The sequence below is a fragment of the Nicotiana attenuata genome, chromosome 6 (assembly GCF_001879085.1).
Source record: "Nicotiana attenuata strain UT chromosome 6, NIATTr2, whole genome shotgun sequence".
Classification (NCBI taxonomy): domain Eukaryota; kingdom Viridiplantae; phylum Streptophyta; class Magnoliopsida; order Solanales; family Solanaceae; genus Nicotiana; species Nicotiana attenuata.
This window is the reverse complement of record NC_031994.1, coordinates 50,864,069-50,877,076: the sequence shown is the minus strand read 5'-3', so window position 1 is coordinate 50,877,076 and position 13,008 is coordinate 50,864,069. Positions and strand designations below refer to the sequence as shown.

Sequence of the window (13,008 nt, the reverse complement as noted above, 5' to 3'; positions counted from 1 at the left end):
GTGCATTTTTCCGCGCTTCGCGCGGTCATTAAACAAAATAGTAAAAATATCATGTGATCCTGTTATAAACTTAATTGAGATAGAAGAGATACGATTTTGATGCATTATACACATACATAAATGTTTCCTCCTGTTAGGTACAAAACTCACAATATCACCAAAAAAAATTAACAAAATTGTATATAAATAAAACAGTAAATATTATATAGTCAAAGCCTGTAAAACTCGAAAATGGTATACATTAGTTATCGAGTATTGCAGTATTCTCGTGGTTGTGCATTGATTCTATGTAAATTTTTATAAAGAAATATTGTTTGTAAATGAATACATGAACACTCCTATAATTTAAAATCTAGAAAGAACAAAAAGAAGAGATACACTATATTCAAAAACAAATTTGTACCTGCAGAACTTAATAAAAGCAAATGTAGAGGACTGTAAATGAATGTCAAAAGAACACTGAGAATGAGATGTAAGAAATTAAATGTAGAATTAAATACTTTCCAGCTATAGCTCATTCCAGATGTTCACAAGACAGCCTTCAGTTTTCAAGGTGCAGAAAGAAAATAAAATGCTCATTTTCCAGCAGAATAAATCTTCTTGATTTCCTTCTGTTTCATCCCGAAACCTTCTATATGATATTAGTCTTGTAGTAATCCGTAGTCTTCATTACTAATATCAAAGTAATGTGTGCTTCAAACATATTTAACCAAGCAAGTAGGATAAAAGCATGTAACACTGCTTCCCAATACAAGCCAATTCTTTGACTGTTGATCTTGTAATTCCATTGTTGCATTCAGCATGACTTTCAACTTCTAGTTAAAATATGACTTAATAGTCATTCATCGAACTCCTCCAAATTAAATTTGCCATTCTTTGCATTTTGCTTGGTAAACCTCAATTTTGGAGGTATGTGCCTCCCGAAAAGGTCTGCACACAAAAATACTCTTCTTCAGCATCAAAATGAAGCTAAAACTTCTAATTGAATGATCATGAGAACACATACCCTGCAGCCTAATGACAATTAATGTATGGAAGAGATACTCAAAACCACTTCAGATTTTTTGTGATCCTCTTCATTCATCTCGTGTGTATATGCCCCTAATCTGTGCAGAGCTGCATTTCAATGATTCAGGATTAGTAATAAATACTATATCTATAAAGTCACAAAATATTTTTCAAGAAAGAAAAGGAACATAAATAGTTAATTATGGACTGCTTGTGATAGAGGAAATGATAGAGGGAATGGTATCAGATAATGAACAATGCAGCTTATGGCAGAGTAGATGTTTTTCTTAGACACCTGCATAATGGCATACGAAATTAGACAGAATACTCCATTTATTTAACTGCGCCACCTAACAGAACTTTTTGAATAAAAAATTGCAAACCTAGTACATATGGTAATCTGACCCCAGGACATCATGACATTATCAAGCGATATTTTTCAGAATAAACTCCATACTATTCCCCCATTATTCAGAATAAATTTCATATCTTGTGTTGTAAGCTGGATAATGATAACCAAAATTTTCTTTGAAATGTTGCAGAATAGGCAATTGAGTAGTATGAAGAATGATGTTTTACGAGGAAAAGCAAGACTCGTCGAAAAAATATAAAGGAAAACCAAAGATGGAAAAAACTCTAGTAAAAATGAACTTCAAAGCAAATTCTCTATTTAGGTAGCTATGGACCAGGATAATACAACATGATTATGAGATAGACGGCATGAATTTATTGAAATATTAAATTCATACGTTAAATCAGTTGCTTCAAATGCCAACAAATGAAAAGATTCTTTGAAGGTCCATCGGAAAACAAAAAAGGCTAATGAAATGTTGAAGATTGACTCATTATATTTAGCTTAGCATTATATGGCATCATAATTGGATGCCCTTGAACAGCAGAAGCTGAGAATGATCTAGTGAAAGAGAAGTATCCAATAATGATACCGTAAAGGAAAACATAAGTTAGAAAATGCAAGCCAGAACTCTCCTCATCTGCCAGCCAAAAAGAATAAAAACTAATGGAGCCATATGCAAAACTTCGATAGTACAGAAAGTAATTAAATAGAAGTAGATCTTAATACAAAAAGTCTACTAAAAATAAAGAGTGGAGAAGGAAGACATTACCAACTAATGATGATAATATGGTTGATGTTTTGGTCCAATTACCCAGAAAAATGATTCTCTTCCAATTTATGATCAAATCTGCAATAAAGTGAAGCCAAATGACCAAAAGCTTGAAAATTTGGTGACGACATGTACTGAAAAACAGTCCAAAATCATTTTCCCTATTAAAGAACACCAAGAGAGCAAAGAGTAAAGAATATTATATTTGAAGCAGATATTTAGATCAGAAATTTCAGATTAAATAGACTTTTTAGTTGTTGATCGATTTAAAAAAAAATTACCAACCTTTTCCCCCCTTGAGTTACCACTTGATTGTAAACTAATGATTATGTTAAAATTAAATTATTCAACTCTTTCACAAGCAATTTTTATTAGCAAAAACCAATCTTTCATCAAGCACAAATAAATATACTTGGTTCTGAGAAATCCAACTAAAACCAATATACAAATTGTCAAAACATGATAATTAGTGAAAAGAGTATCCTTTGCGCAATGTGTACAACATGAAACACAGAAATAGAAAAGGGTGTACCTTTTCCAAATTTATTAAAGGAGCCATGGTGAAACCGAATTGTGCCTTTTTGCTCTTGCAGTTCCTTTTCAGGTTCTCCTTTGCTATTCATAATGATGAACGTTAGTATGCCTTCAATTTTAAGAATTATTTTGTTGACCCTTAATTTTCCATAGGTTCAGCACTAATTAGAGAACTTTTCATGAAAGAGAGAGAAGATAGATTAGTATTCGCAATTGCCATCATTATTGAAAGGAAAAAGACATGGTTTGGTCGAAACTGATGGGCTACGATATTCAACTCCAAAATCATATCTTTTGGAGGGGAAGAAGAGGACTTGGATAACGACGAAAATGCAATAATATAATAAATTTGGTAATATTGAGTTCACGTCCATCAAAATTATACCGGGGTATTTTTTCTCCTGGTCATTACAATGTTGTAGCAATGTTAAATGCATATGTCGCTTCAAGCAGAACATAAAAATGTAAAGTAGATTGTAAAACTTAATGAGTAAACTATAATCTTTATTGAAAGATATTGTCGAACTTCGTTACCAAAATGATAATATATAATTCAGATAAATAACACCTTTAGTTATTAATTAAGCCAATAATTATGGTAATAGTATTCAACAATGTTTAGAGCAGTAGTTATCGATTGTGCAGAAATAGTAGTTATGAATTGTGCATAAATTGTAGTGGCGAAGATTATTTGGAGTGCACCTCATTCTCGTAACGGCATTTGTCTTCACAATCCTTGTGTGTCCACAGCAATACAATTATTAGTCAAGCATATCGGTATCTCTACCCCGCACAGGCTCAAAGCATAGAGTTATTTTTGGCTGTATGTTATTCTTATATTTGCCGTACAATAACAAAATTGAAGCGACTTTCGTACTTCCTAATTAATGTGCAACGGTTGAATTATTGAGTCAACAACAGTAGTTGCTAATTCAAGGGGCAAGAAACATCAGTTTTTTCCAATAGAATCCGAGTAGGCAAATCTAAATATATTAGTTACTCATGATATCAAAATTATGTCGTGGTATTTTTTTAGAATAGAGTAGGTAAATAAGATTACAGTGCAATCGTGCGAACACACAAAAAAGTGGGAAAAAAATTAAAATGATGGGAAAAAATAATAAAATAGGGCATCGGCACATTGGCACTTCGCATAGAAGAGAATACTCATTCACTAACAACATAGACCACAAATATTAATTGGTTGCATACAGAAACACGAACCCAATCCCAATTATGCTCTTTCAATAGAATTTTAGTAGGCAAATATATCATTGATTAGATTAGAATTGCTTAGCATAATAGGTAAAAATTAAGTTTGAAAGAATTACATACCGGTATCTATTGATCGAACAAAACTAGTTGCAGATTCCAGGTGCCAGTACGGCATTTTTTCAAACAGTTCATGGGCGTAAAAAAAAGAATGGAGAGAAGGGTACAAAAGAGATGGAGGAGTAGATAAAAAGTGAGAAAATAGAGAGTAGAGAATCGGTGTGAAGCGGTTGCATCTGAAGGGGTTTGTATATTGTGGGTTTTTTTTTTTGTTATTCGCGGGTAGTATCTCTTTTAATTAAAACGCCAAATAAGCGTGGAGGCAAGAAAAGGGATTTGCTGTTGAATGGGAGCCCCACGTCACCGGCCTTAGGGCCCTCTACTATATAAACTAGATGGCTGGTGCCCGTGTTGTGCACGGATATAAGCCGATATTATTGTACCTCGGCATTGTTGTACCAAAAAGGTTCATACTTATTTCAATTGTTTAGCATAATTACCATTTACATATAAAGGAAACTTATGATTATGTTGATTAGATATTTACACAATAGCTTCAAATGATGTACATTCATTTCAGTAACTATGTTATACACGATATGAAATATGCAAGGGCAACTGTACAAAAGAAACTGCACTTCTGGCAAAAGTCAATCACTCAATTGACCTTCATTGCTATAAGTCTTCTTTTTGCAATAATATTTGATGAAAGTATCAAAACCAGCCGCATGTCCAATTCCAAGATTTTAGATTCGCTGGGAGAAAAGAAGAGGAAAAAGATGTTAAACCTAGGTAGAGTTGCTAAAAGTTGAATATACAATTTTGAGTGAACTCTATCCCAGATGCAAATTGTACGTAAACGCGCCCCAAAAAGAGCAAAACCTGTAAGCAAGTGTAGAATGCACGAATGAAGACGCATAGAGTGCAAAATACAGGAAAATATACAAAATATAGAAGAATATGATGCAGAAATTGAAAAGTAAGTGCATACTATACAAATATGGAGCAGAAACTGACAATAGTATAGAAAACAAGAAAAAATAATGCAGGAACCCCACCCCCCACCCCCCAGCCCACCCAAGAAAAATGAACAATTGAAACTTTGCTGGGAAGCTAACAGAGTATGGGAAGAACAGTTCTCTGGAATGAGGGTCAACAGGCATTTTGCATCAGTGGAAAGTCGTCCCGCTTCTCTTTTCGCAATCGGTATTACCTATGAAGTTGAGATCCTATCCTAAAATATCATTCATCAGTCCTAAAATTTCCTTTGTCTATTAGACAAACTACCTAAAGTTCTATCAGATTTTGTCACTATTAGACAAAGCCAACCTAAAGTTCTTGTTTAATATTTGGATAATAAGTTCTTGTTCTTTTATATGAAGCTAATAATGACCACAAATTCTATCAATACTTAGGTTATTTAAGTAGTTACAGCTAACGGCTTCATGTGTTACATAATATGTTCCAATCAAGCAATTATTCAATTAAGGCATAGACAATGTCAACTTTTTTGAATTGTAGACAATGTCAACTTTCTTCAACATTTTTTCAGGGGAATGCTCATAAATAGTGCACAAATGAAATAGATCAACTCTGGAACATCGTTTCTAATTTTTTTGGATAGGTGAATCTATTGACACATACTTCTTGTTGGAGAGTGCATAAAGTGTTAGCATCCCCTTGGGAATACCACAACGCCCGCAGTACCCTAGTGTCTTCCTGACAACATGTATCCACACCATTTAAAAGACACAAAAAACAATAGCAAATAACTTCTGAAATTTTCAACAACAAAATACCAACTAACCTTAAGGAATGATCTGGTGGTGGAAACTTCTATTGGTACAAGTTTCAGTGAAATAGGTTACACCATCCCGCCTTAGTTGAGAAGTAATTTGGTCTCAGTTACTTTTCTTCTTGATCTGAATGTATTTTGACTAATGAAACGTATTAACACATGAAAAGTTGCAACATGTTTGCACATTTTCAATCTAAATTGTACGGCACATGTCGGAGGCTATTACTTATAGCAAGTTTATCACTTTCAACCATGTCAGGTCAATTTAGCCCAGCTTTATTCCATCATTAGAGTGAACCAAAAGGTATACGTACTATTAAAATGGAGATTTAGTTTCACAGTGCACAGTACACAACCTATTCGAATCAACATGTTTTTCTCGAAAATCGAAATTTGCTCCATATCAAATTGGTTCCAGAGATACAAATTAGTGATTGGAAAATAATTTTAGGTTTTACTAAATTTTCTTATCAAGTCTTTACTGCTAAAGCAGCTATCAAAAAGGCTTTACTGCTAAGATGATTATCAAAAAGTATTTATTGCTAAGGCTTGCATATGCAACATAACAGTTATAAATGCAATTAAATTAGAGAAAAAGAGGGGGCCGGGCTTCCACTCCACAAGCATATGGCAACAAAAGTTCTTATGTTTTCCCCTTGAACATTTACTATATATTTTACAAAAATATCTAGCCAACCAATGAAATGTAAAAGTGTATTTGATTAGGTAGCTGAGCCATAACTGAGAATAAAGTTCATCATCAGCTCAAACTATATATATTCATGTTTGTGTATGTTTATCATCTAAATAGCTCTTTGTATTGACATTTAACTACCAAATTTTACATTAATTTTAATAGATATCTAGCTGTAGTGACATCATTCTAAAATATGTATGAATATAGAACATTAATGGATTCAAGTAATAACTAAACCAAATGCAATATAATTTCTGAATCCAGAAGAGAATGCCATCAATAAAATAAACCAAGATTTAGTCTCTCGAAGAGGCGTGAGCTTTGCAGACACTTGGCTGGGAGAAAAAGAAATGGAAATCTTACCCAATTTATGTCAAGAGCTTCTTTTAGCACCTTCAAGTCACTCCTTTTTCCCTAATGGTGGGGTTTAGCTGCAAAAATAAAATAACTTCAACCCTACTTCACTATATAGCTAACAATTGTTTGTTCACTTTCTATAACAGTGTGAAAATTTAACATGGCTTAAAATAGCATTCACTAAATTGTTTGAACGCATACGTAAGGCATGACTTTTATATAAGCAAGCTAGATTATGCAGTAACTTTAAAGTGAACTCCACACAATGACCTCACAGGAGATGGCACATATATCAACCAACAAACAGATTCGAGAGGATAAGCAATCTTTCAAGTTTATCCCAGAATAATCAGGATTCGGGATAAGAGCTGACGAATAGGTTCTGAAGCTAAACTATACAGTTTAGCATCAAGGTTACATAGTGCTTATTAATTGACATCGTGGCTGACTTCTTCTCAAACACAGATATCTATTCTGCAATTACAGGTTGCACAAAATAATTGTGAGTTATGATTGATGTAGAAATGGACTCTTAGAAAACCAAAAAGAAAAAGATATAGAAGACAGAAATCTTTGCTTCTAGATAATTGATAAGAAAATCTTTGCTTCCAGGTAAAACAGATATGACTCTAGATAATGAAATGTGTAGCTATTTGCAGCATGATGAACACCTTCATTACTATCTTGTTTCTTATTTAATAATAGTGAAAGCTCTCAAATAGATGCAATTTCCATTTGTTCCAAGGAAAATCCCATGAGTCCCCTCTTGCATAGAATATAGTTCCATTTATTCCAACTTCCTTGAAAATCCCATGAGTCCTCTCTTGCATAGAATATAGGTGCAACTCTCAGACTATCGATGATAGTTTCACGAACCCAAAAACCAACAGACTCTCAGTTATTTTCACAATAACTATCCTAAGCTTAAAAAGATGTCTGCATAACCTCATTGCCAATGAAAAGAAACAGATATGTATTTTTAATGATTTTCTGGCACGAATAAAATTTCACACACTGATGTAAGTGCTTTCACAGCAAACATTCGCGCTTTGGTTTCTCTAAAATTTGCATCTCTATAAATTCACATAATATAAAGCATAATTGTCCATCAAAAAAGAAATGTGCAGCTTCGTTCCTTACCAGTATCCAGTTAAATTAGAAGAGGCACCTCTGAAAACCTCAATTTCAAGCTTCAGAAGGATATGTGTACTTATTTAGCTAGAAACTTAAGCCTTTACTCCCCGTAGCCACAAGATAAACAGGAGCAAAGCACTTTACTGCTCACTATTCAAATTACTAACATTGAGTAAGTGCCAATATCAATACGTTAATATGATATTATCTCGCCTTTTCCATTCCCCTACGGCGTTATATTCCCATTAATTGCACTAAAGAGAAAGGTTAAATGAGATATTTTATCATTTAGAGATTATTATAAAGATAATTTAATCGCTACATCAATTACATTAAAGTAACTACTCATGTTGATGTCACATTAACTTTCATTAGTCAAGTATATTTTTCCCCTTTTTCTTTGTTATATATTATTTGTCTTGGGTAGTTAAGTACCCTTTCATATTATAAGTGACACAAGCACACTCAAGTTAATTTGATCTAACAATGAATCTTTCTTCACAAACATCCAAATTAAATTAATAACCTTCAAAGAAAGGAAAATGTATATAAAACATAGAACTACTCCCCCAACATCATTTTATTCAGCAGATCCTACAATAAGTTTAAGGAGAAAATAACTAAATTCAATCTAATAATACACCTTAACCAATCAAAATGTGTGGCAAAAAAGTCTAACCTCATAACTGTGACATTTAGCAAAGTTACCCAAGTAAATTTCAGGAATTCTTCAAATGCATGATCGTTGAACTTTTTTTCATCTTGGTGAATCGCTTCAAACTCGGCCAAAAGCTACTGAGGTTTCAAGCTCTTTTTCCATAAGCTTCAACCCTGTAAAGCCAAAAACCAATCTAAATAACATCATATACATATTCTTTTTAAAACATGATCTACTGATCTAAGTCCGCGCCAACAACATTGCAGACAACACTAACTGAATCTTTCTTAGAAAATAAGAACACAACATGGGGGTATGCCTTGAAAGAAGCAACAATGTCTCATTGCGGTAAAAGAATATTGATTATTTCCCAGATTTCAGGTTAACACTCAGGTCCTTATTATTGAACCACAGTCTCGTACCTTGCATTTTTTGAGCTATTTTACCACCAATGTTGAAAAAATAAGCAATATAAAGGCAACCGAAATTATTGACAGAACATAAATGCATGCATTACTGACCTTTGAGGATTTCGTTCATATAGCCTATCTTTATTTTCATTGAGTTCCTTTTAGTGCCAGTTCTTGCTACCAAATTGACACAAAATATTCAGAAGTAGACATGCATAAGTAGAAAATAACATAATCCACCAGTAGCAAACACAGGAATGAAATATCTATAGATAGTGAAAAATAAAAAATAATATTGTACATATCTTAAATACAACAAAAATTTCTTACCTTGTGAATTATGGTAAATACTGCATCCAAGATCTCACTATTGAAAGGTTTAAATACAACATATTGATATTTCACCGGCATTTTTTCATTCTGTTTCTCACCGACATCAACATCATTGCCAGAGCTTCAAAATATTCATCATCGCCTGAAGCTAGAAGTTCAGCGATTTAGTTTTATCTTTCTGTAACCTTACTTGCATAGAGAAGTCTTTTGAATAGTAGAATTTATTTTCACATTACTACTTGTACACCTATACCTGGCCAATAAAAAATTAGGTAGACGAAAAAAGAATCATCAGTGATAGCTTTTTGACCATCTCAACTTTACTACCATGGCCAATTACCAATAGCGACACATCTAACTGAAATAACAAGTAAAATGCAAAAAGCTACTATTGCCTTTTAGCCTTCTATATTTGTATAACTTATATGAAAAATTTCCCCAATTCAAAGAAATATAAAATTTTGCATAGTTGAAGTTAGTCCTATTTTACTCGATAATATAAAGGAGATCAAAAGAAATTCTTACCAAATAGTTTTGTGTCGTTTCAGGCATATCGCTGAACACCTTGAGTTCATTAGTTTTCAGAGTTTAAAATCTCACCATCTTGAGTAAAAATTGAAAAATAACCGAAAGAATAAAGTAAAAGAAGAGTAAAAAAATAAAAAAAAATTGAGATGGAAAATATTACCAACTATAAAATATATTAAGATTTACACATATAGAACACAATGAAAGTACATTTACAAATAAACCGATATTATCACCAATTAAATTTTTGTTACTGTAGCACAGACCCGATCTTCCAACAAAAAGCAAAATACAATAGATTTTTGCATCGACATTTCGATTTACAGTTAGTAATTAGTGCCAAAAGACGAACATATATCAATGATGATTAAGCCAAAATAATATAAAATTATATGCACCAGGTACAATCTCAAACATGCATGTGCAGATCAGATAGAGTTACTGACATGTATGTAAAAGATCTAGCTAGAAATTAAAACTAAAATTGAAGAAACAATATTTCAAAGGACTTCCGAAGTGATGGTCAGAAATCACTGCAAGAAAGGAAAACGGGGGGAAACTTACCAGAAGTAACGAATGAAATAAAAGCTAGAAAATTAGAAACCGTAAATGGATGATACAAAAAGAAATTTTGAGGAGTGGGAGAAAGATAAGAATATAGAGCTTGCTGGTAGATATGAACAGTGAGAAGAACAAGGGTTAGTTCCGTGGTAACTTCAAACATAAAACACAAAGTACACGTGTTTTGCGATAATGAACTAAGAGGGAATACCAATTTACCCCTAAAGTGGATTACATTTACGATAAAACCTTTCATCGTACACACAAACCTTTGTTTATTATACAGTTACTAGATAGGGTTGCCCGTGCTATGCACGGGCCCAGCGTATTATGTATTGTGATTTTTCGTTTTTGTCCAAGTATTCCAATGCCAATAGAATAGTGCTCCTTCCATAGAAATGAAAAAAGACAATCGTATAAATAGTAGGCTAGTACAACATATGCAAAAGAGGACGTAAAAACACTCTACTACTCTATTGCTTTCATGTACCTATTACACAGATTGTATGGTACATGAACAACAACAACAACAACAACAACCCAGTATAATCCCACTTAGTGGGGTCTGGGGAGGGTAGTGTGTACGCAGACCTTACCCCTACCCTGGGGTAGAGAGGCTGTTTCCAAATAGACCCCCGGCATCCTTCCCTCCAAGAAATTCCCACCTTGCTCTTGGGGAGACTCGAACTCACAAACTCTTGGTTGGAAGTGGAGGTTGCTTACCATCACAGCAACCCCTCTTGTCTATTGTATGGTACATAAAGATCTTAAATATTCAAGAATTGACTTGAGTCTAAGATCTATATATGTACTTCCATGAACAGGCCAAAGGGTTGTCATATGAGCATAAATGCCTAAACATATATATCAAGCACATATTCTTGTATCAAAATATCATGAAATCTCGGCATAATTAAGAAAACTATAATAGAAAGAGATTTAAGATCTAGAATAGCTTATAATGAAACATTTTAACGGCATCCAAAGCCCCTGCAGATCCCACCTGATATAGATTAATCTCAAATCAGTTTTTACCACCCAAATCATATTCCAACATTATGTATCTTGAAGAGATGGGACATCGTATAAACTTGATCTTCTTGGACCATTTAGAAAGTTTAGGTTGGTCCTTTGTTTCTCTTACACACTTGAATCTCATTTGTAGAATCATTAGTATTATATGTTTTCAGTTGCTCTACAGCTTATTTATCCATATATCTTCATAGATCCAATCACCAAAGAAGTGATTCTGCCGATTTCTGTTGTTTTAGCTCATTTAGGAGAGAACATGAGTTACCATTAATGTTCAGAATGCACGGAGCAGCTAAGAAGAGACACATTGCGATATGTAAACTTGAGAATTAAGCGAAAGTCTGTAGCTTGTTTCCAATACTTAACACGATGTTTGGGTTGCGCGACCACTTCAGCATTAAGTCACTCCTAATATTAAGTGCATAATAAAACATCAAGGACAGACAACCTAAATTTTATGAACAAATAAGTACATCAACATGGACAAAGATAATATGACATACATACATGTAGTTCTAACAAAACCACCTGAAAAGAATAGAATTGATCTTCAGGGTTCATTTTCAAGGAGCATTTCTGCTAGCATCCTTGAACAAATATTTTGTTGCTTTAACAATTCTGCAATGTACCACAAGCAGTGGCGGAGCCACATTGAAGCCAGGGGTGTCAAGCGACACCCCTTCACCGGAAAATTATACTGTTTTGTTAGATAATTTTTTTTAGTTTGTGTATATTTACTACACGTTGACTCCCCTTGACTTTTCGATGTACTTAATTATTTATATTTTGACAACCTTGAGGAAATTGTGCCAGAACCGTAGGAAGGAACCATAGGTCAAAGAGAACAGAGGGTACCCGACGATGTAAGTCTTCTGGTTTCTTTATTTGCTAAATAGATTTTGCATTTTTCTTCCCGCTTCCTTGTTAGCTGGGAACCCCCTCCTCTATGAAGCAGAGAATGATCTTATCCATGTCTACCAATTTCATCCTTAATAGGCATTTCAAAACCTATTCATCCTCCAAAAACATAGCAATAATTGACAATTTGATATGCATGCACAAACCTTTAGATACTCAACCAAATTGAGAAAGAAAAAATCGGAATAAAAATCACTAGAAATAAAAAATCATAGAAGACACCGGACAAACTGGAATCAAGAAGGAAAACTTTGACACGAACTCAAAAGCTAAGGCCGAAAATAGGAGAAACAAATAAATAACATATTTGGGATTTCTTTGAAAACTAAGCGAAAAGGAAGAGAAAATAAAAAGAAGAAAAGCAGAAAGATTAAGCAGAGAAACGTACAGATTGCAAAACAAAATGAGAAAAAATAACAGTAGAGAAAAGAAGAAAATCACCAGAAAAGAGAAGCCGGAAGTGGAAGAGGACAGAGAAAGTGAGAAATGAAAAGAAGATGACCCAAAGTTACTTCCAAGAAGAAGCCAAAGTTTCACAGTGGGTCTGTCTACTACTAACACGTGGAAAGCTAATCAGGATGTTAGTTACCATTTTGCCCTTGGACGACGAAACATAAGAGTAGAACTTTCACTTATTAATAAGT

The 13,008-nt window shown here is 33.6% G+C and overlaps 1 long non-coding RNA gene across 16 annotated transcripts; it reads right to left on the bottom strand.

Moving 5' to 3' along the window:
• On the bottom strand, nt 276-12,866 carry LOC109226992. 16 transcript variants are annotated; one of them, XR_002068195.1, is made up of 13 exons: nt 12,806-12,866; nt 12,302-12,454; nt 9,323-9,928; nt 9,104-9,169; nt 8,604-8,755; nt 6,797-6,864; nt 5,746-5,860; nt 5,583-5,657; nt 4,002-4,693; nt 2,665-2,747; nt 2,133-2,210; nt 1,007-1,116; nt 276-930 (listed from the first exon to the last, which is right to left on the bottom strand). It is a non-coding gene; the product is annotated as an uncharacterized LOC109226992 (long non-coding RNA). The 16 variants fall into 16 exon arrangements; XR_002068196.1 differs by lacking the exon at nt 12,806-12,866 and having other exon boundaries at nt 9,323-9,578; nt 9,851-9,928; nt 12,302-12,799; XR_002068198.1 differs by lacking the exon at nt 12,806-12,866 and having other exon boundaries at nt 9,323-9,473; nt 9,851-9,928; nt 12,302-12,799.